We start from the raw sequence: 22,900 nt of genomic DNA, 5'->3' as shown, positions 1-22,900 counted from the left end.
ATAATAATGTTTGCAATAATATTGAAAGTGGGTTTGGAAGAGTGTAAAATTTAGATCGCACATATATGGATTTTGATCAATCTTATGAAGTTTTTGATAAAAGTGGGTTTGGAGAGGTCATGACTTTAGTTTATAATATTCCCACTATTTTGGAAGAGTGTCAACTTTGCATGCATGTGGATCATCTAGAGAATATGTTATGTGATAGCTATTTTGTTGAATTTGCTTATGATCCTACATGTAATTATTATGAGAGAGGAAAATATGGTTGTAGAAATTTTCATGTTACTAAATTACCTCTCGTTATGTTGAGGTTGCTATTGTTTCTTTCCACTTCCTTGCATATGCTAGTTTTTTCTTGCTATGATAATTTGTTTGCCTATAAGATGCCTATGCATAGGAAGTATGTTATACTTACATATGTTTGTCACGTGTTTCATGATGCTCTCTTTGTGCTTCAATTCTTGTCTTTCATGTGAGCATCATTGAAATCTTATGCCTAGCTAAAAAGGCTTTAAAGAAAAACGCTTGTTGGAGACAACCCAATATTTTTCCTTTCTGTTTCATAATAAATCTTTGATCTAGCCTCTGGTTAGATTTGTTTTTGTGTGTTAATTAGTGTTTGTGCCAAGTTAAACCTATAGGATCTTCTTGGATGATAGTTATTTGATCTTGCTGAAAATTCCAGAAACTTTCTGTTCACGAAAACAATTGTTAAAAATCACCAGAACGTGATAAAATACTGATTCCAATTGCAGCAGATCAATAAACAAATTCTCTAGGCCGTCCTATTTTGGTAGATTTTCTGAGTTCAAGAAGTTTGCGTTAGTTACAGATTACTACAGACTGTTCTGTTTTTGATAGATTCTGTTTTTCGTGTGTTGTTTGCTTATTTTGATGAATCTATGGCTAGTAAAATAGTTTATAAACCATAGAGAAGTTGAAATACAGTAGCTTTGACACCAATATAAATAAAGCTTGAGTTCAATACAGTACCTTGAAGTGGTGTTTTGTTTTCTTTCACTAACGGAGCTCACGAGATTTTCTGCTAAGTTTTGTGTTGTGAAGTTTTCAAGTTTTGGGTAAAAGATTTGATGGATTACGGAACAAGGAGTGGAAAGAGCCTAAGCTTGGGGATGCCCATAGCACCCCAATATAATCTAAGGACACCAAAAGGCCAAAGCTTGGGGATGCCCCGGAAGGCATCCCCTCTATTCTCTACTTCCATCGGTAACTTTACTTGGAGCTATATTTTTATTCACCACATGATATGTGTTTTGCTTGGAGCGTCTTGTATGATTTGAGTCTTTGCTTTTTAGTTTACCACAATCATCCTTGCTGTACACACCTTTTGAGAGAGACACACATAAATCGGAATTTATTAGAATACTCTATGTGCTTCACTTATATTTTTTGAGCTATATAGTTTTTGCTCTAGTGCTTCAATTATATCTTTTAGAGCACGGCGGTGGATTTGTTTTATAGAAACTATTGATCTCTCATGCTTCACTTATATTATTTTGAGAGTCTTAAAACAGCATGGCAATTTGCTTTAATTATAATATCATGAGAAATTTGATGCTTGATAATTGTTTTGAGATATAAAGGTGGTAATATCATAGTTGTGCTAGTTGAGTAATTGTGAAATTGAGAAATACTTGTGTTGGAGTTTGTGATTCCCGTAGCATGCACGTATGGTGAACCGTTATGTAACAAAGTCGGAGCATGAGGTATTTATTGATTGTCATCCTTTGTGTGGCGGTCGGGATCACGCGATGGTTAACTCCTACCAACCCTTCCCCTAGGAGCATGCGTAGTAGTACTTTGCTTCGAGGGCTAATAAATTTTTGCAATAAGTATATGAGTTCTTTATGACTAATGTGAGTCCATGGATTATACGCACACTTACCTTTCCGCAATTTTCTAGCCTCTTCGGTACCGTGCATTGCCCTTTCTCACCTTGAGAGTTGGTGCAAACTTCGCCGGTGCATACAAACCCCGTGATATGATACGCTCTATCACACATAAACCTCCTTATACCTTCCTCAAAACAGCCACCATACCTACCTATTATGGCATTTCCATAGCCATTCCGAGATATATTGCCATGCAACTTTCCACCATTTCGTTTATCATGACACGCTCCATCATTGTCACATTGCTTTGCATGATCATGTAGTTGACATCGTATTTGTGGTAAAGCCACCGTTCATAATTCTTTCATACATGTCGCTCTTGATTCATTGCATATCCCGGTACACCGCCGGAGGCATTCACATAGAGTCATATCTTGTTCTAAGTATTGAGTTGTAATTCATGAGTTGTAAGTAAATAAAAGTGTGATGATCATCATTATTAGAGCATTGTCCCAAGTGAGGAAAGGATGATGGAGACTATGATTCCCCCACAAGTCGGGATGAGACTCCGGACTAAAAAAAGAGGCCATGAAAAAAAGGCCCAAAAAAATGAGAGAAAAAGAGAGAAGGGAGAATGTTACTATCCTTTTACCACACTTGTGCTTCAAAGTAGCACCGTGATCTTCATGACAGAGAGTCTCTCATTTTGTCACTTTCATATACTAGTGGGAAATTTCATTATAGAACTTGGCTTGTATATTCCAATGATGGGCTTCCTAAAATGCCCGAGGTCTTCGTGAGCAAGCAAGTTGGATGCACACCCACTTAGTTTCTTTTGTTTGAGCTTTCATACACTTATAGCTCTAGTGCATCCGTTGCATGGCAATCCCTACTCCTTGCATTGACATCAATTGATGGGCATCTCCATAGCCCATTGATTAGCCTCGTCGATGTGAGACTTTCTCCTTTTTTCTCTTCCCACATAACCCCTATCATTATACCTTATTCCACCATAGTGCTATATCCATGGCTTGCGCTCATGTATTGCATAAAAGTTGAAAAGGTTGAGGCGCGTTAAAAAGTATGAACCAATTGCTTGGCTAAAACTGGGGTTGTACATGATATGAATATTTTGTGTGGGGAAGATGGAGCATAGCCAGACTATATGATTTTGTAGGGATAACTTGCTTTGGCTATGTTATTTTGATAAGACATAATTGCTTGGTTAGCATGCTTGAAGTATTATTGTTATTATGTCAACATCAAACTTTTATCTTGAATCATATCAAATCTGAACATTCGTGCCACAATAAGAAGAACTACATTGAAATTATGCTAAGTAGCATTCCACATCAAAAATTCTGTTTTTATCATTTACCTACTCGAGGACGAGCAAGAATTAAGCTTGGGGATGCTTGATACGTCTCCAACGTATCTATAATTTTTTATTGTTCCATGCTATATTATATTCTATTTTGGATGTTTAATGGGCTCTATTATACACTTTTATATTATTTTTGGGACTAACCTATTAACCGGAGGCCTAGCCCAAATTGCTTTTTTTGCCTATTTCAGTGTTTCGCAGAAAAAGAATATCAAACAGAGTCCAAACGGAATGAAACCTTCGGGAACGTGATTTTCAGAACAAACGTGATCCAGAGGACTTGGAGTCCACATAAAGAAAGCAACGAGGAGAGCGCGAGGCAGGGGGCGTGCCTACCCCCCAGGCGCGCCCTCCACCCTCATGGGGCCCACGTTGCTCCACCGACGTACTTCTTCCTCCTATATATACCTACGTACCCCCAAACCATCAGTGGCATCCACGAAAACCTAATTCCACCGCCGCAACCTTCTGTACCCGTGAGATCCCATCTTGGGGCCTTTTCCGGCGTCCTGCCGGAGGGGGCATTGATCACGGTGGGCTTCTACATCAACACCGTAGCCTCTCCGATGATGTGTGAGTAGTTTACCTCAGACCTTCGGGTCCATAGTTATTAGCTAGATGGCTTCTTCTCTCTCTTTGGATCTCAATACAAAGTTCTCCTCGATTCTCTTGGAGATCTATTCGATGTAATCTTCTTTTGCGGTGTGTTTGTCGAGACCGATGAATTGTGGGTTTATGATAAAGTTTATCTATGAACAATATTTGAATCTCCTCTGAATTCTTTTATGTATGATTGGTTATCTTTGCAAGTCTCTTCGAATTATCAGTTTGGTTTGGCCTACTAGATTGATCTTTCTTGCAATGGGAGAAGTGCTTAGCTTTGGGTTCAATCTTGCGGTGTCCTTTCCCAGTGACAGCAGGGGCAGCAAGGCACGTATTGTATTGTTGCCATCGAGGATAAAAAGATGGGGTTTATATCATATTGCATGAGTTTATCCCTCTACATCATGTCATCTTACTTAAAGCATTACTCTGTTCTTATGAACTTAATAATCTAGATGCATGCTGGATAGCGGTCGATGTGTGGAGTAATAGTAGTAGATGCAGAATCGTTTCAGTCTACTTGTCGCAGACGTGATGCCTATATACATGATCATACCTAGATATTCTCATAACTATGCTCAATTCTATCAATTGCTCGATAGTAATTTGTTCACCCACCGTAATACTTATGCTCTTGAGAGAAGCCACTAGTGAAACCTATGGCCCCCGGGTCTATTTTCCATCATATTAATCTTCCAATACTTAGCTATTTCTATTGCCGTTTACTTTACTTTGCATCTTTATTTCTCTTTATTATAAAAATACCAAAAATATTAACTTATCATATCTATCAGATCTCACTCTCGTAAGTGACCGTGAAGTGATTGACAACCCCTTTATCGCGTTGGTTGCGAGGTTCTTATTTGTTTGTGTAGGTGTGTGGGACTCGAGTGTGGTCTCCTACTGGATTGATACATTGGTTCTCAAAAACTGAGGGAAATACTTACGCTACTTTACTGCATCACCCTTTCCTCCTCAAGGGAAAACCAACGCAGTGCTCAAGAGGTAGCAGCAGGCTGACCGAGAGGCGTGCAAGCTGTCCTCCAATGCGCAGGCTCAACGGGAAGCGTGCGAGTTGTACGCTGTGCAGGCTCACTGGGAAGCGAGCCCTTTGACTTCCATGACCGCCCGCCTTGCTCGCATCCTCTCCATTAATGGCGCCCAAGCCGCGGTTTAATTCGGTTTTTAAATATAAAACACTCATCGCATACGTTTTAGTTAGAACACTCGTATGCAAACCGACAACTTGCCCAGGAAGCAAAGAGAAAATGTGCCAAGCAGGATTTCAGCAGCTCTTGATCGCAAACGTTTTAGATAGAACACCCGTATGAAAAGTGAGAGCTATGGTCTTCCCCCTTAAGTCGAGGGAAAATTCGCAGCGTAGGATTTGTGCACCCCTTCAATGCAAACGGTTGTTTTGGCTGACCCGTGTGCAACCACGTACAAACAATTTGGTAAGATTTGCATCTGTCATATTGGGTATGTTGCCATTTGTCAAACTGGAAAGATTGACATTTGTTGATCTACTAACATTGCCATTTGTCATTTCTTGTAACACTGCGATTTGTCAAAATATGCAGCTAAAAATCACTAGCACTATCTAAATTTAGCAACTAAAATTCAGTAATTAAGCACAGATTTCATTCATAGATTAACCAGTCATTCTTAATTTACACAAACAGTTCAACTCGACAGCTGAACTGACCAAACTTTTCCCCAATTGTTGCCAACCACGTACTGAAATAGCTAGTTCAACTATATATACTGGCTAATTTTAAGTACGTTGTACAGTTCCACCACATCTTTAGTCAGATGAACTGAACAAAATAGCCCCTAAATACTACTACTACTGCGGAAGGGCTTTGTGCTACTTCCGGCTGCCTCTCTCTGTTGAGCGCGCTCAGTAAGAGGTGGAGGAGGAGGAGCCTACCGACGAGCTGGGCAACCGCAATACGGTGCCTGCCACTGTTGCAGCTTCAGCGACGCTCACCTCGAACGCCCTCTGCCACTCCAGACGACCCCTCTCGAAGCGGTGGTTCTCCTAATAGATCTCCTGATTCCTCGCCTCTGAGGTGGCGTGTGCCGCGGCCACGGCGGCGGTAAGGCTCTTTGCGTGCTCGACGAGGCGCTCCTCCTCCTCCCGCAGGAACTCGGTGTAGCGCGCAAGATCGCTGACGCACGTGCGGGCATCCACCTCCGCCTCCGCCTCCCGCCTTCGGGCGGCGGTGGCGAAGCGGGTGATGACCTCCGCCTCCTCCCTCCCTCCTCCTTCCCGCCTCCTCTCTCCCTCCTCCTTTCCGCCTCCTCCCTCCCTTGTCTCTATTCTTGTAGAATGTAGGTAATTTAAATGTAGATTTTAGAATGTAGACATTGTAGAATGTAGGTTTTTAATAGAATAATTTTTTAGAATATTTTAGGTGTTTTGAATAGAATAGGAAATTTATAGTAAGTGGTTAATAGAATTAGTTTATTTATAGAAGTGGCTAATATATTTTGTTTTTGCAGAAATCAAGTTTGCCCTTGCCTCATCCCCGCAGTTGTCCCCATCGTCGACCCCTTAAGACCTGTAGGTGAGAATAGCCAAATGATAATGTGTTGTAAATGTGGATGATGAAAATGCTAGTGCTATATAGTTGCCATGTCATTGATGTCAATGATGATGCATTTTGAATATAGAGTATGTCTTGGTGTTCTTGTTTGCAATATGCCTTCGAGTGGCCTATGTTTTGCCGGAATGTTGATTCGTTTCCGTCCCGGCAAATTTCAGGCGCTCGATATGTCTTATTTTAGCAAAGGTCATGCCGCATTTTTCCGTGAATTTAAGCATGACTTGTGCTACAATACGTAGGAAATATCGAGTGCCCCGGGTTTTCAATTAATGTTTCAACTATGAACATAGGAAATGTCTGCCGACGAAAAGGATTTCGGTATTTGCGAATACTGTGAAGACGAGCGTGGCCTGTGCGACAGAATCTTTCTAGTTGATGATAGGCACTTCAGCATCAAGCTGGACGAGAACTTCGAAGTGGATACAGTAAGTCACAACGACAAGTCTTTTTTCGTAATTAAGCATGATTTCTGCTTCATTTGCTTCAACTTATAATTTTTTTACTATTCTACTAGCGTCCCCTGCCATGCAAGAGTTTTTGTCTTGGATAAGATAGGTTTTAGTCCTATGAAAACTATGGAGGTAAAGAGAGTTTACTTGAAGACTAAGCATGGTTATACTTTTGATGCAACATTATACAATGCAGACACCTACACCTATTTTGAATGCAAACCTTGGCAAGCACTATGCAAGGCTTATGCATTTGAGGCTGATATGGGTATCACCTTTGATGTTCGTCCGGAAGATGATATTGAAGGTAATAGAGACATCTGGATCGATGTGCAGACGCCTCCAGTTCTACAATTATGTGAGTTTTTCAACCATATTTATGTCTTCGATATTGTTTATTCAAAAATACTTGACAACTAATTTCTATTGACAACTTATTTCCATTCAAGCAAACATGTCCGGCGCTTGGTAGACATGACCGTCCACTGTCCCGGGGCTGAACTAAACTGCGAGGAGATAAGTCATTATGTTTCATGGCTTCAGGATCTTGATGTTGTCAAGAGAAATTATTTTCCTGGACTTAAAAATCTTAGTACTCAAAACGTGCGACCAATAGTGTTCCTATTGAACTACGGTCACATGTTTTTAGGAAAGATGGTAAGATATTTACTATTTGTCCTCAGTGCATCTTTTGCATACATTATTTTTGCTAAGTATGTTACTATACGATATTCTTCAACAGGGACTCCCGCTAATAGTTTTGCCTCAGTGGATCGAGACTAAAGGTCACATGTCAATGGTTAGCTTACGGCCAAGACATCCTACATTGCACATGAGTGCATTCAGGATTTCTAAAACCGAGGAATGCTTAATAGTGAAAGACTGGAGCAGAATTGCACTACAAAAAAAAGACACATCCGTGACATTTTGGGCCGAATGATTTTTTTTCTGTCATACATATGACACTTCTATGACGATAATTGTGACAAAACACGGTATCATTATAGATGTGCTGGGCTCCTACTTCTATGACAAAAAATCATGACAGAAAATGGGCTTTTCGTCCCAGGCGGGCCGGAGACGCAGCTGCATGACATTCTTTGGGCCGTCCATGACGGAAAAAACCGTGGTAGAAGCGAGGGCGAGGAAAATTTCGGGGAGTTCCCGGTTACGGTGGGAGGTCGGGGGCCGAGCGATGCGCGTTTCTCTTGTACACGTACGCGCGTGTGTGCGAGGCGTTGGCTCTAACTGAACCCGAGCGAGGCGTTGGGCTCTAACTAAACCCGAGCGATTGCACTGCAGGCTACGCGTTACTGAACCCGAGCGATCGATCGATGGCTGTTAACTGAACCCGATCGAGCGATTCCTTCGCTACTGCTGCTAACTGAAGCCGATCGATGCTGCCTCTGGGATGAACAGTGAGCGTTGCGGGGGGCTTTGGATGAACAGTGAGCGGTGGCGTTGCCTCTGGATGAACAGGACCCCCGTGGTGTGGTGGAGGGCTGGATGAATAGTAGACTGTGGAGGGGTGCCCGTGGAGGGGTGGTTGAACAGGACTCCGTGGTGTGGAGGGCTGGATGAACAGTAGACGGTGGAGGGGTGCCCGTGGAGGGGTGGTTGAACAGTAGCCGGTGGAGTAGCGCGCGGTGGAGGCTGGATGAACAGGAGCCCGTGGAGGCTGGAGGAGGTTGACGGTGGAGATGAACAGTATCCCGTGGAGTCCCGTTTTGCGGTACGCCACACCCCTCCCGATGAACAGGACCCCCGTTTCGACCGTAGGAGGTCCGTTTCGTCCGTTTTGCGGTACGCCACACCCCTCCCGATCAACAGGACCCCCGTTTTGACCGTAGGAGGTCCGTTTCGTCCGTTTTGCGGTACGCCACATCCCTCCTGATCAACAGGACCCCCGTTTCGACCGTAGGAGGTCCGTTTCCTCCGTTTTGCGGTACGCCAGACCCCTCCCGATCAACAGGACCCCGTTCCGAACGTAGGAGGTCCGTTTCCTCCGTTGTGCGGTACGCCAGGCCTCGTTTCCATTGCCTGTTCCGTCCAAGCCCTCCCGATGAACACGAACATGCATTCCGTTCCGACCCAGCCGGTTGGCTCCCACGCGTTCCGTTGCCTCTCGATGAACACGACGCATTCCGTTGCCTCCCCATGAACACGACGCATTCCGTTGCCTCCCCATGAACACGACGACGATGCTGTTTCTCCGTTCCGACCCAGCCATGTACACGAGCCCTGGCCGTACGTATGCGCGAGTAGGCGTTCGAGACCCTGCCCGTATGTACACATACGTGGCCGTATTTTCTTTCTTGCACCCTGGCCGCTGTACGTACGTGTACATGCTACGTGCGCGCCTCTACTACGACACATACGCGCCTCTACTACGACACATGTGCGCCTCTACATCCACCAGTATATATGTATGTACATGTTCGCGACTAGAATGACAACGCTACGTACGCTTCGACCAGGTGGGTCCCGACTGTCAGGCACTTCCTTGCCTGTGAAGATGTAGCTGGTGGGTCCCAGCAGTCAGGGGGGCGAATCATTTTTTTTGCCCGGACGCACTTCCTTGCGTGCGAAGATGTAGCTAGTGGGTCCCAGCAGTCAGGGGCAAATGTTATTTTCACGAAATATGGTGGCCCGTCCGGTGGGTCCCCGCTGTCAGACGGAGGAATAATTATTTTGCACGTAATAAGGAGGCACTTCCTTGCTGCGGCCGTGGACCCAGCTGTCAGCCTCTCCACGTACAGTCCATGTCCGATGGAAGCCGTTCCTTGACCACGTTGACCACGCCGCGCCGAGAGCACCAGGGCGGTGGACGACGACGAGGCCTAGGAAGGGGACGACGCGGAGCCGGGGAAGACGCGGCAGTGGATGCCCACGCGTAGAGGAGTACGAGGGTTTACTGGTTCACTGTGGTGTGAGGCTGCCGTCGTCGCAGAATAATAGGGGTGTGGGTGAGTAGAGGGATGGCCTGGCCAGCGGTGGGAGTAGTAGGGGGCAGTGAGGCCTTTGCCACATCGCAGCCGGCCACGGGAGGCAGGAGCACGAGGCACGACCGGCGCTAGTTTGGGCGGCTGGAGCAAGAAGACCAGAGGTTGAAGAAGCACTACGGCCGTTGGATGGACATTGTACGGTCACTGGACCTAGAATCGTGCATATTGACTAAGTTGACAAAGCCCTCCGTCCCCGTCAACTTAGTAGGCCCACAAGTCAGCCTGCCACTATACTGTGTCCCAGCTAACAGGGGGAGTATTCATTTTTTGTGTGCGTAATAAGGAGGCACTTCCTTACGTGCGAAGATATAGCTGGTGGGTCCGAGCTGTCAGCGGCGGTAACGTTTTTTCGCGAAATACAGAGGCCCTTTCGGTGGGTCCCTGATGTCAGGTGGAGGAATCATTATTTTGCGCGTAATAAGGAGGCATTTCCTTGCGTGCGGCCGTGGACCTAGCTGTCGGCCTCTCCACGTACAGTCCACTTCAGATGCATGTCAGTCGTTGACCACGTTGACCAGGCCGCGCCGAGAGCACCAGGGCGGTGGACGACGGTGAGGCCTAGGAAGGGAACGACACGGAGGCAGGGAAGACTCGGCTATTGTTTCCCACGCGGAGGGGAGTACGACTGTACGAGGGTTTACTGGCTCGTCTGCCGTCGCCGGAGAATAACAGCAGGTGTGTGTGAGTAGAGGGATGGCTAGGCCAGCGATGGGAGTACGGTGGGGTGGTGAGGCCTGCGCGGCAGCAGAGCCGGCCGCGGGGAGGAGGGAGCAGGCAGTCCCGCCGGCGCTTGTTTGAGCGGCTGGAGCAGGAAGAACAGAGATTGAAGAAGCACGACGGCCGTTGGATGGCCATCCAACAGTCACTGCTTGTGCGTCAACCTTTTTTTTAGGAAAGCCGCAAATCTGTGGAAAACAGCATACATCCCATCTGCCATTATTTCTAATAATTTACAGCCCATTTGCTAATTATTAAGGTTTTTTTGGAGCCCATATTCTTTTTGTTAGCATTACAGCCCATATTGTGGCCACAGTTAAAAAATTATACGAAATTTTGCATATTTCGGTGCGGTCCGAACTGTTTTTAATCCCGAAATTTCGACTCACATTCAAACTGGTTTTAGAAATAAATGTATATCAATTTAAAATCCAACAAATTCTCCACGCATAAAAATTAATGTAATTTAAAATCTTGAAATGAAAAAAAAGATATTTGAAACTAATTGCCGGTTTGATGTGTTTTAAAAATGTATAGCCCATTTCTCATTACTGATGGGCCATTTTCTCGGCCAGCTGAATGAAAGCTCTCCTCGTCTTGAAAGATTTGCAGCCCAACAGGCCTGACAAAGCGACTTACTTGGCAAATCACAAAAAAACTGGGCTGTGGCCGTGGACCCAGCTGTCAGCCTCTCCACGTACAGTACTCTTCCGATGGAAGTCATTCCTTGACCACGTTGACCACGCCGCGCGGAGAGCACCACGGCGGTGGACGACGGTGAGGCCTAGGAAGGGGACGACGCGGAGCCGGGGAAGACGTGGCAGTGGAAGCCCGCGCGGAGAGGAGTACGAGGGTTCACTGGTTCGGCTGCGGTGTGAGGCTGCCGTCGCCGCAGGGCCTGGCCAACGGTGGGAATAGTAGGGGGCGGTGAGGCCTCCGCGGCAGCACAGCCGGCCACGGGAGGCAGGAGCATGCGGCATGACCGGCGCTGCTTTGGGCGGCTGGAGCAAGAAGACCAGAGGTTGAAGAAGCACTACGGCCGTTGGATGGACATCGTACGGTCACTGGAGCTAGAATCGTTCATATTGACTAAGTTGACAAAGCCCTTCGTCCCCGTCAACTTAGTAGGACCACAAGGCAGCCTCCCACCAAGGTGGGTCCCGGCTAGCCGGGGGAGTATTCATTTTTTGTGCGTAATAACGAGGCACTTCCGGTGGGTCCGAGCTGACTGCGGGGGGAACGTTTTTTTTTGTGAAATACGGTGGCCCGTCAGGTGGGTCCCAGCAGTCAGGGGGCAAACGTTTTTTTCGCAAAATAGGGTGGCCCGTCCAGTGGGTCCCTGCTGTCAGTTGGAGGAATCATTATTTTCCGCGTAATAAGGAGGCACTTACTTGCTGCGGCCGTGGACCCAGCTGAGACTCTCCACGTACAGTATACTTCCGATGGAAGTCGTTCCTTGACCACGTTGACCTTGCCGCGTTCCGTTGCATACATGCGTCCATGGGCGTTGCGCGTCCCCACTGTCAGCCTCTCATGTACAATCATCTTCCGATGACTCTCGTTTGTTGACCACGTTGACCACACCGCGCCGAGCGCACCCAGACTGGAACGACCCGGAGATGGGGAAGACGGGGCAGTGGAGTCGCAGATGGAGAGGAGTGGGAAACTTCACTGGTTCGGGTGCGCGGCAGCACAGCCGCGGTGCCGCCCACGGGAGACAGGAGCAAGAACAGAGGTTGAAGAAGGAGCATGGCTGTTGGATTAACATCCAATGGTCCAGCTGCTAGAATCATTTGTTGATTAAGTTGACAAAGCCGTGCGTACACGTCCGCTTAGTAGGGCCACAAGTGAGTCACCAAATCTGACGGGTCTCAGCTGTCAACGGGATGAATAATTTTTTTCGCAAAACAAGGAGGCACTTCCTTCCGTGCGAAGATACAGCCGGTGGGTCCCAGCTGTCAGGTGGAGGAAACATTTTTTTTCAGCTTAATAAGGAGGAACTTTCCTTGCGTGCGATCATGGACCTCGTGGGTCCTAGTCGTCAGGCTCTCCACGTATAGTCCTCTTCCGATGACTCTCGTTTGTTGACCACGCCGCACCGAACGCAGCGAGGCGGTGGACGACGGCGAGGCCCAGGACGGGAACGACTCGGAGATGGGAAAACGCGGCAGTGGAGTCACAGATTGAGAGGAGGAGAAGGGTTATAACTGGTTCTGTTGCGGCGTGGGGCTGTAGTCTGTGGAGAATAACAGGAGGTGTCGAGGGGTGGAGGGATAGCCTGGCCGGTGGTGGGGTAGCGCTTCGCAGCGATGCGTGCTAAGCAGAGCCGCTAGCCGCCGGAGGCCGGACCAGGCGGTCCCGGCGGCGCTGGAGGAAGAAGACGAGAGATGGAAGGTGCATGCCGGCCGTTGGATATAAATCCAATGGCTGTGGATGACACAATCATTTGTTGACCAAGTTGACAACGCCCTGCGTAGGCTTCGACCTATTGGCCCACATGTCAGCCTGCAAAAATGTGGCATATATTTAACCCATGTTTTCTAGAATGTACAGTCCATTTGCTGGGCTGGGTGAACAAATAATTTCACGTCAATCAGGCCCATTTATATTTTCTAAGAAATTCCAGCCCATTTGCACTTCCTTGAAAGACACGTATTAGGTGGGCTCGTTATATATATAATGTTATGTTAGAAGGAGCAATTAATATCAAAGAATAAACCGGAGAGGCACATTTTTTATATATATAATTAAGAAATTAGCGAGTTATTGCTCAAAATAAAAATGAGCGCGTTATTATTAAATTGGTCCTTAAAATCTTCGCAAGCTTTTGTACGCAATCACCAGGATTTTCCTTGCCTGTGAGTCAAAAACAACCAGGATTTTCCTTGCCAACTTCCGTTAAACATTTACTTTTATAAGTTAATAACACGTGGGATGTTTTTATAATGTATATATAAGTCTCTATAAAATATACGATAATATTAATAATATAAATATATATATAATGTGGTTAGAAGGGAAAACATAAATTGGACACAAGATTACTTTTGTAAGAGACCTGCGTTTTATACCCCACAGTAGGCATACTAACAAGTTCACACACAAATACAACAGAAAAGGTAAACATTCATATCAAACTCAGGTTCACAGGACATGTTCATATTCATAGCCAACATTCACTATCAACAACTCAAAAGATTCGTATATACACAAGCTCAGCATATTTATGCATCCAAATGATTGATAGATCACACGACAATATTCATTCATAATTCACAAAAAGATTCAGATATACACATGTTCAGTATGTTTATGCATCCAAATGATTGAGATCACAGCCAATATGATCCATGGACGAACTTAAATTACCTAGGGTACAGACTGGTAAATGGTGTTCAATCGGAGGTACTTCTTGCTAAAATTAGTTCTTGTACGAGTAAACTTTCGAGTACATAAGAGGCAGCACACACAATCTGAACTTTGCTTGTAGGTTTATCCTCAAATAGTGGCCTCGTGCCGAGGGAGGTTTGAGCAACTTGGCCACTACTTTCATCCAACTAGTTTACTGGCTCATCTTGGTCCTGTATCTCGCCAAAATTCTACATCGCATACGAGAAAGGAGGCGGTTGAGAAAATGAACCACCCAAATTTTTTGTGCAGTTCAACTGAAATGGAGCATCCTTGGCGTGCAGACTGATTAAGTGCCAGATGAATATACGCGTCAACCAACTTGTCTGGAATCTTTAGACTCCATGCCATATAGTTCGCTACCATATGTGCCGATAACCAAAAGGCACAAGTTGGGACCAAAGACTGGACTGCGTTTTTCTGGGCTATGCACCAAGCAATATTTTTGGCGTTCACTCTCCTAATACTTGGAGTTTGACAATTGGTTGATGCCGGTTGATACTCGAATGAATATAGGCACTTCTTGTCAACATCGATGCTTGTCTGAGTGAACTTTGGAGTACATAGCAGCAGCATAAGTACTTGTCCATCTGATCATTTTGTGCAGTTCTACTGAAATCACCCGATGTAATGATTTGCCTGCGAGTTCAGGCTCCAAATTACTCCTTTATGAAATCAGCAAATAGTAGAACAATACCAAATTACCAATACATATGACAGGCACGATAATCAGGATAAAGACCAGTACCAACCTGTGTGTGGTAGCATATCAATTACTATTTCCTTTGACTGGAAAGCCGAGATAAGCCAAGTGACTGACATCAATGGAAGAAAGCAAGCGGAGATTAGCGACTGACAGGAAAGGACGAAAGCTGTCGAGGCAATGAAGCACCCAAAGTTTTTGTGCAGTTCCACCAAAATCAAGCATCCCTATTGGCACATATATTGAGAGAGTGAGATTACTGTAATAGTGGGACTAGTTGATGAAACATACTTTAAGAAATAGAAGCACCCTCATTATCTTAATGGGTAAAGTTAGCAACATAGTAGTCTTGCTTAAAGAGAGGTATTAGTTTATTTAATCAGTGCCAATTAGCTCAACTCAACACTCAAAGCATTGCCATTTATCATAGGTTGCAAAACTTTAACGTGCAAAGATAAAGGAGTTTCTCATGACAGTAGCATGATACAAATAGAGATGACAGCAAACTAATATGGATGAAGGCCTTAGGCCCGTACCAATCTGAGAAAAAAGCTTATTCATGTAGTCCCATAAGAGATGATAAAGCACTCACTCGAATCACACAATAGTATATATTTTTGTGCACTTCAAATGTATGCTTGAAATCACTCTTGTTTACCAGTGCTGAGATTATATCGAAAGATTATCAAGAACTTCCAGCAGAATTAAAGCACTGGCTGGGATACAGTTCATTGTATTGTCTTGTGTAGTTCCACTAAAATGTATGATTGGCACAACATGCTCCCTGTTTGCACAAGTAGGAACAAGGTGAAACCTTCATTAGCTTAGTGAGAAAGGATAGGAAGACATTAGCATATTACTCAAACAGTAGCATCAAATTCATGATGGACAATACGCAAAACATTGCCTCATTGAGCCAATGGCAATAAATTGACATGCAAAACAATAGCACTATTATGTCATGACACTAATAATATTCCCTCCCTGCTCCACCACATGATTCACCTCCATAGACAAACATACACACGTACATGATTCAACATAGGGTCCTACTAAAGATTTGTTTAACTCCAACAGGAAAATTAGGCAGTAATAAATTAGTGGTACTTAAGTGCTCCTAATTAATTAAGTGAGACAGCAGAAGTGGAAGGGCTCCCTGGAGGATCGTCTCACATGTAAGGTAGTCGTTGCCGGAGCCCTTGAATGGCCTCGACCGAGGCCTCTGGCTTCAGCAAGATCGCCTTGGCACTGTTTATTCTTCTTCTTCTTCCTCTTCATGCTCTGTTTCTCCTTCTCCTCACCAGTTGGTGAAACCAAGTACATGATTGGCCTTCTAATTCAGAATTGGTTTTGTCAGTGAGGGAGTACAAGTGTACTAGTAAAAAACAACATTATTTTCTCATGGCAGTCGGAAAATAGAGATGAACACATGCATTAAATATCATTCTTACCTAAAGGAAGGTTATGGCGCCAATATGGATGATGAGGATTGGAACACAGATCTCCCTTTGTGCAGTTCCACCAAAATGAACCAACTGTTCCATTTTGACATTCCAGTTAAACAGCACAAAAGTCACTTCTTTTAAGAAGAGTTTTGTGCAGTGCACCAAAAGGTCACAACAACAACCAGGTGAATTGGATATCCCTGTTTGCACAAAAAGGCACAGAGGAAACAGTCAGAGTCTCAAACAATTACAGGCAAAAACATTTGGCTAAACTTGTCATGGCTTATAACAGTGGCATGGCTTCATTTTTACCAGGGACATTAGATTAAGAACAACTAAGGCTGCGTTCGGTTCACAGGTTTGGTGTAGGATTTTCGTAGGAACACAATTCCTACGGTATTCTTTCCCTTCCAACCGTTCGGAACAGGGAAAGGTGAATAGTGTTTCATAGGAAAGCTGATCTGGTAGTACTGATTCCATAGGATTAGAAACATCCACGCGCTGCTCATTTTTTGGGCGGAAGCCCGAGGCAGGCGCTCGCTGCCATGCGTTAGACAGGTTGCTGTGCTGTGTTGCCGGAATAAAAAAATCAACCTATGTGTGGTACGTGAGGTGAGGACAAGAGTAGTCACTGTGCAGCTGAATAAACAAATAGCATCTCATACTGCCAAGCATGCTACTCTAAAAAAACAAATCTGTACATTTCGTAGCCCATCCAAACACATTCTCTTGAGAGTTTCTTCCGGTTCGCTGTTCCATAGTTTTATACCTACATTCCTTTCCTATTCCTCTATTTTCATCAAGACCTATGTTTTCCGCCCCTTTATTCCGAACGGAGCCTAAATATTTGGTATAAGGGCATGGGACAGTGGGTGTACCAGCAGTCCAGCACCATGTACGTAAACAGGGGCATAAAGTGGTGATTCATAGTTTGTTGCCCCGAGAAACAAACATCCAAGAAACATATCTGGGTTGGTCCCATTTTTGTTCACCCTAGCCACCTACTCCTATGTGTGGATAGCAAATCTAGTCCTGGTCATACCACTGTGTACAGCGTTACCCCTATATTTCCCTTTTCGACCAAGAGACCGGTTGGATGACCAGTCTGTACTACTTTCACCCCCTTTCCTTCCTGTTAGTACCAAGTCCGATGTACATACTAAATTCCCCCACCCCCACTTTATTTCTTGTTTGAACCAAGTACTCCCTCCGTCCGAAATTACTTGTCATCAAAATGGATGTGTCTAGAACTAAAATACATCTAGATACATCCATTTCAATGACAAGTATTTTCGGACGGAGGGAGTAGAAGATTCGACTCCATTAAGTAGCTTTACCTCTAACAATAGAAGAAAAAAATATGTGACGTTGGACCATCCGATCGAGAGGGGCTGAGAGGTAGAAAATGATGCACATGCAGCGACGTAGCGAGCTGGGGAAGTAGAGCTAAGGCGGTTTCGAACGAAGATATAACTGAAGGTCGTCGGGATGTGGATAGGTGGGCGGCGGGAGGCCGGATTCGCCCACAGGCAACGACGAAGGGATCGGAGGACCTCCCGCGCCGGCGCTCGGCCAGAGATAACGGTGCGGCCGGCAGTGGGTCTCCTCCCTCGCTGTCGACGACGGCCTAAACGCTGCCCCTCCTCCCCTTCACCGGCGGAGGGGGATACATCCGGATCTGTAACCAGCGGTGAGGATAGAAAGCCAGTGTTTTTTGAAGGGAGAAAGACAGTGTTACTACCCCTATCTTGTTTAGATCTGGAGAGGATGAGAGTGTGTGAATAGAGCAACCCTAGCAAGCAAGCGTGGAGGCTCCGGCCTATATATACGTAGTGGGGTAGTTTTCCTTTTTCACTCCATAAAAACAATCGTTTAATATTGTGTACTACTACATGCCATGTCGCGGTTTTTTTAGTTGTTGATTGTTTTTTGAGATAGCTACCCGGTTGTTCCAAGTGGTGTTACGGTGTGCCAGGTCGCACTTTGTATTGTTCAAGTCTGGTACTACAAGTCCCTCCATTAAATGAACAACCACCCCCTCGTAAAAATTGTGAACAAGCCCGCGGCTAAAATTAGCGGAAACGTGGGTTGCCCCAACATGCATTATTATTTATATTTTCTACTCCCTCTGTTCCTAAATATAAGTCTTTTTTATAAGCCACACCTAAGACAAGATTTTTTTATTAGCACTGAACCCCACATACCATAGACACAAAAATTGTGGCAAGATTCCCTTAGGCAAGCCAAAGTGTGTCTAACAATTTGAGCAACTCAGGTTAGGCAAGTGTGGGAAAAATAATGTGGCAACATAAGACAAACATAGTCACAATCCAAATAGCCCCGTAATTTTTTGTGACATGCATGAAAATTTGGTTAGTTAAATTTATAGTCAAAATTTGGAAAGGTGCATCAAATCAACACATGCAAGTATCAAAAGGAAAGTCACGGCATGCATGCATGCGTTGTACTCCCTCTGTTTCCAAATATAAGTCTTTTTTAGAGATTGCAACAAGTGACTACATACGAAGCAGAATATGTCTACTCCTACATACGAAGTAGCCCATTTGAAATGTGTAAAAAGACTTATATCGAGTGCAGTGCTTTGATGTGTCGCGTCAACTCGTGCAAGACCGAGAAATTTGATTACTACAACGCCCTCTCCCTCGCGGACTGAGCTCCGGTGCCTTAACTGCACCTGCCTTTGGCTGCATGACAGGAGGGCCAACCACCTGTTGGGCCCACCTGTCATAGACGCAAACGCAGGAGCAGTAAGTAGAAGCTTTCGCTACATGCTATCCCTCCCGCACGAGGTGGACGGACATGCAACAGTGGATTCGATACTGTAGAAGTAGGAGTAACATCATTGTTCGTCTTCTCGAAGAGGCAAAGAGCCAAGCGCAACCCGAACGTGGCAGTTGCGAACGGTCGCGTGGTGCGGTTCCTTGGAGTACTAGCCAGGCTCTTGCATGAGACAAAATTGCTATTGTTTAATAATTAAACTCCATTATCCATTGGTTGATACTCATTCTGCATAGGTCCACGCACTTAGCACCGTTTCCTCCTGGGGTCACCAATGTTTATTTGCTAATTAATAGCATTGCATGCAATGAACTAACCATTGCAAGTCATTAAAAGCATGCACACCTCTCATCTCTTATTGGTTGATATGTCAAGAAACATGAAACAAGGTAGAAGTTAATGCACCGCGCCTAAGTGTTTTGGGACTATTTGGTTTTCGTAAGATGACTTACACACCTAGACGGAGGGAGTAGTATAGCCCTGTAAACCGGAAAGGAGTATTTGCCTTTCTAGAGATTTCAACAAGTGACTAGACTACACCGTGTGCAGTACTCCCTCCCTTCCGGTTTATAGGGCTCAAATCTCAAATCTCATGAACCAAGGCATTTTGCGATTGGAGGAATGTATCTCGTACTTTAAAAAATTACCCTAATTAAACTCATGCATTAATTACGTAGTTCTCTCGTTTTCCTCTCCGCCTTGGTCGCGGTGCACAATATTGAGCACTCCTATATGACTAGCCGCTCTATCTACATGCGGGACATTTCAAAGCATCCGGGCCCGCATGCCATCCACCAAATCACAGCGAGGTGCTACAGTCGAGACTCACTTGTCACCCTGGTGTGGCCGTCATGACCCGTCATATCACAAAACCCACACCTTTACCAGCAGTGGTAAGGTGGCCTCCAAGTTGGACTGGACGAAGCAACCATCATTTCACCGGAACGCTCGTTCAAGCCCTTTCTTCCCTTTCTTGAAGAAAACCTCACTCCAGGCTACTCACTTCTGCCATTTTTCTTCTGTACCGACGAAGGAAAGGTGGGCGAATCAGTTATGCTGCTATATTTTCATTCCAAGAATATTTTTTTGCGAAGCACCAACCGATTCTCACATCATATTATTTTCCCGTTTTCATTGCGATTGTGGTTTCCTTTCGATTGCTTTTTGTTTGTCAGTTCATTGATCGATCCTGGAGCACTAGGCAAAGAGTTGCCGGCGGACAACCCACTGAAGACAGCGATCTCCAGGAAGCCAGCACTGACCAACGAGTTGACCATGTTGGCGGGCCAACCCATGGAGACGAAGAACTCCAAGAAACAAGCACTGGCCAAAGAGTTGAGGACATTGGCGGACGAACTCCTCAAAGAAAGTTGGAAGAACAGCAAGGGCCCCACCGTGCCTACCCCAGGAACTCTGATTGCCACCTATGTGAGGCTCAAGACCGAGTTTGAGGAGATAGTCGCTGTTGAGAAGCAGTATTCCCCTGGCAAGGTGATGGCCCCCATCGAGGATGAGGAGATGGCCCCCGGAGGGATGAGATCCCCCGGTGAGCTGCACAAGGTAAAAAATAATGGCTTATTACCATAGTTGTGGTTTTTGATTATTTGCAATGTGCTTGCTAATATGTTAGGGTTGTGCAGGTGCTGGTTGACGTCCTTGATGATTCTGATGTCGTGGCCCATCCTGTTGGCATCGCCCCGGAGATCGATTCCGATGCCGCTATCCATCCTGTGGACATCGCCCCAGAGATCGATTCCGATGTCGCGGTCAGTCCTGTGGACATCGCCCCAGAAATCGATTCCCATGCCGCTGTCCGTGCTGTGGTCATTGCCCGAGAGATCGATGACAAGAAATAGTTGGTCGCGCTAATCCTTCAGGGTAGTTTGCATTGCCCTGTGTTTAATTACCAGAACGATGCGTGTTATCAAACCATCTTAGGGCTAGTGCACTGTCTTGTGTGGGCGGATCTTGCTACTTTTGTTTGATAGTGAATCATGCGATGAATCATGCGAACCCTCTCCGAGTTATGGAAACAGATGTATCCTCACCAGCTTTTGATGTAATATATGGCATGCTTAGATGTAAGTTTGAACTGTTTATCATATCAGCAGGGCTTGTTTGATGATTCTTGGTGTTAGTAGGCTAGCTACTGTGCGAGCTATAGTACTTGCAAAACACTCACCGAAGAGAAACGTTGGGGCTGATGAGCTCGTGGTACACTTATACTTATCCCTCGTCGATCGATCAATAGCCCTAGCTCCTAAAATTGTAGGCTTAGCGATCGATCAGACAATAGTCGACATACATTCAGGTCTCATTTGGTTCATAGGGTAGGAAAATCGTAGCAAAAGTACAGAGAACGTGCAACACAAAATCATAGCAGTGTAGAGATGTACTCCCTCCGTTCCAAAATAGATGACCTAGGCGGGCTAGTTTGGCCTAGTGGGTTTCAGTGATATGACGTGGAACAGTGCCGTCCAATGTTCGCGTGTGGTAGCAGTATTGCGGGTACAGTAAGTTTTCTTGAAGAAGCGGAATTCAACGAAGTCATGATGGTTCCTTCGTCCGAACAACTTACAGTGGGAAAGGTTGGGCCTGCGATACGACCGGGGTTGACCAGGATAATTTTGTGCATGGCAGGTGGACCAGGATGGTCGACGTCCCACATGTCGGCGAATGAAAGTATTCTTTCCGATATAGAGGACGAGCAACGAGTATTCATTGTTTATTTTTGATGAAAGCTATTGTCTCCACTGTTACGACGGAGGAGTGTGAAACATGGCAGCCCAGTGACTTGGCATGTGCACCACTCCCTCCTTCCTCATGTAATGCCCAGGTTACAGCTTTTTCTCACTTTCTCTCTATCTATTTCCTCTCAAATGTTTTTTACCTTTCTTTTTTTAAGACACAATTGTTTTTTATGCCTTTTTTTAGAATTATTATTTTTATAGCTAGGAGCACGTGTAGAGATGGGCTCTTGCAGAGCCCACTCCTTGACTTTGTCAATGCCTCTCTCTCCTCCACATAAGGAGTACTACTTGCTAAGGGCAGCTGGCGTCTTGAGGGGCCTGTGCGGTGAGAGCGGGCTCCGGAAGCGGTCCGGACTCCAGCATGGCCCACCTCACATTATCACCATATATTTCTTGGAGTCCGTGCGTGGCGGGCGGGCGATCTCTTCTCCCTCCCCCATTTCTCTCTTCTCAGCCGACGCCCGCCGAGCGATTAGATTTCGGCTATCGACGGTTTATTCAATTACGGTCCCACATGTCAGTGAAATTGCAGGACAACGTGTGTCCCCTCTAGTGAGCGGCGTGCGAGCCGGACTGTCGGGGTTGCGACGCGTACGAGTCGTAAGTGTGCCGCCTTTTCCTTTAGAACTTGCGAAGCGTAACATTTTCGCGCGATCGATCGATAGAAATCCAGAACAAAATGACGATGGCGGTGCTTTCCCGCTTGTTAGGCGGGCTAGTTCGAGTGATATGACGTGCTACAGTGCCGTCCAGTTGCTCCATTTTTATGTAAGCAAGAGTTTACACTCTTACGTGGGAGGAGTGCGAAACACCGCGGATCTGCTTTTGATCGAGGGATAACTGTTCCCTGCCAAATAATGGAGGATTGTTAGCGATTATAGCATGATAGTTAGGGCATCTCCAGCGCTGGCCCACAAATTTACACCGGCATCTGTCCGAGGACACTGATGGATGCCATTCGATGCTGCCCGCATACCTTTCGACAACTATATGAACTAACCGGACGAAATTCGTGCAAACAAAGCAAATTTCAAATTAACCGGATGAAATTCATTACATTTCAAAAACTTTTCCTACAAACTGGACGAAATTCATTACATATTTCGCACAAACCGTACTAAAACCTACTGTAAACCTAATCTAAACGATCGCCGGCGCCCGACCACCATGTC

Source organism: Aegilops tauschii, chromosome 5, assembly GCF_002575655.3.
Source record: "Aegilops tauschii subsp. strangulata cultivar AL8/78 chromosome 5, Aet v6.0, whole genome shotgun sequence".
Taxonomy (NCBI): Eukaryota; Viridiplantae; Streptophyta; class Magnoliopsida; order Poales; family Poaceae; genus Aegilops; species Aegilops tauschii.
The sequence above is the reverse complement of the archived record's forward strand: the minus strand, read 5'-3'. Positions refer to the sequence as shown.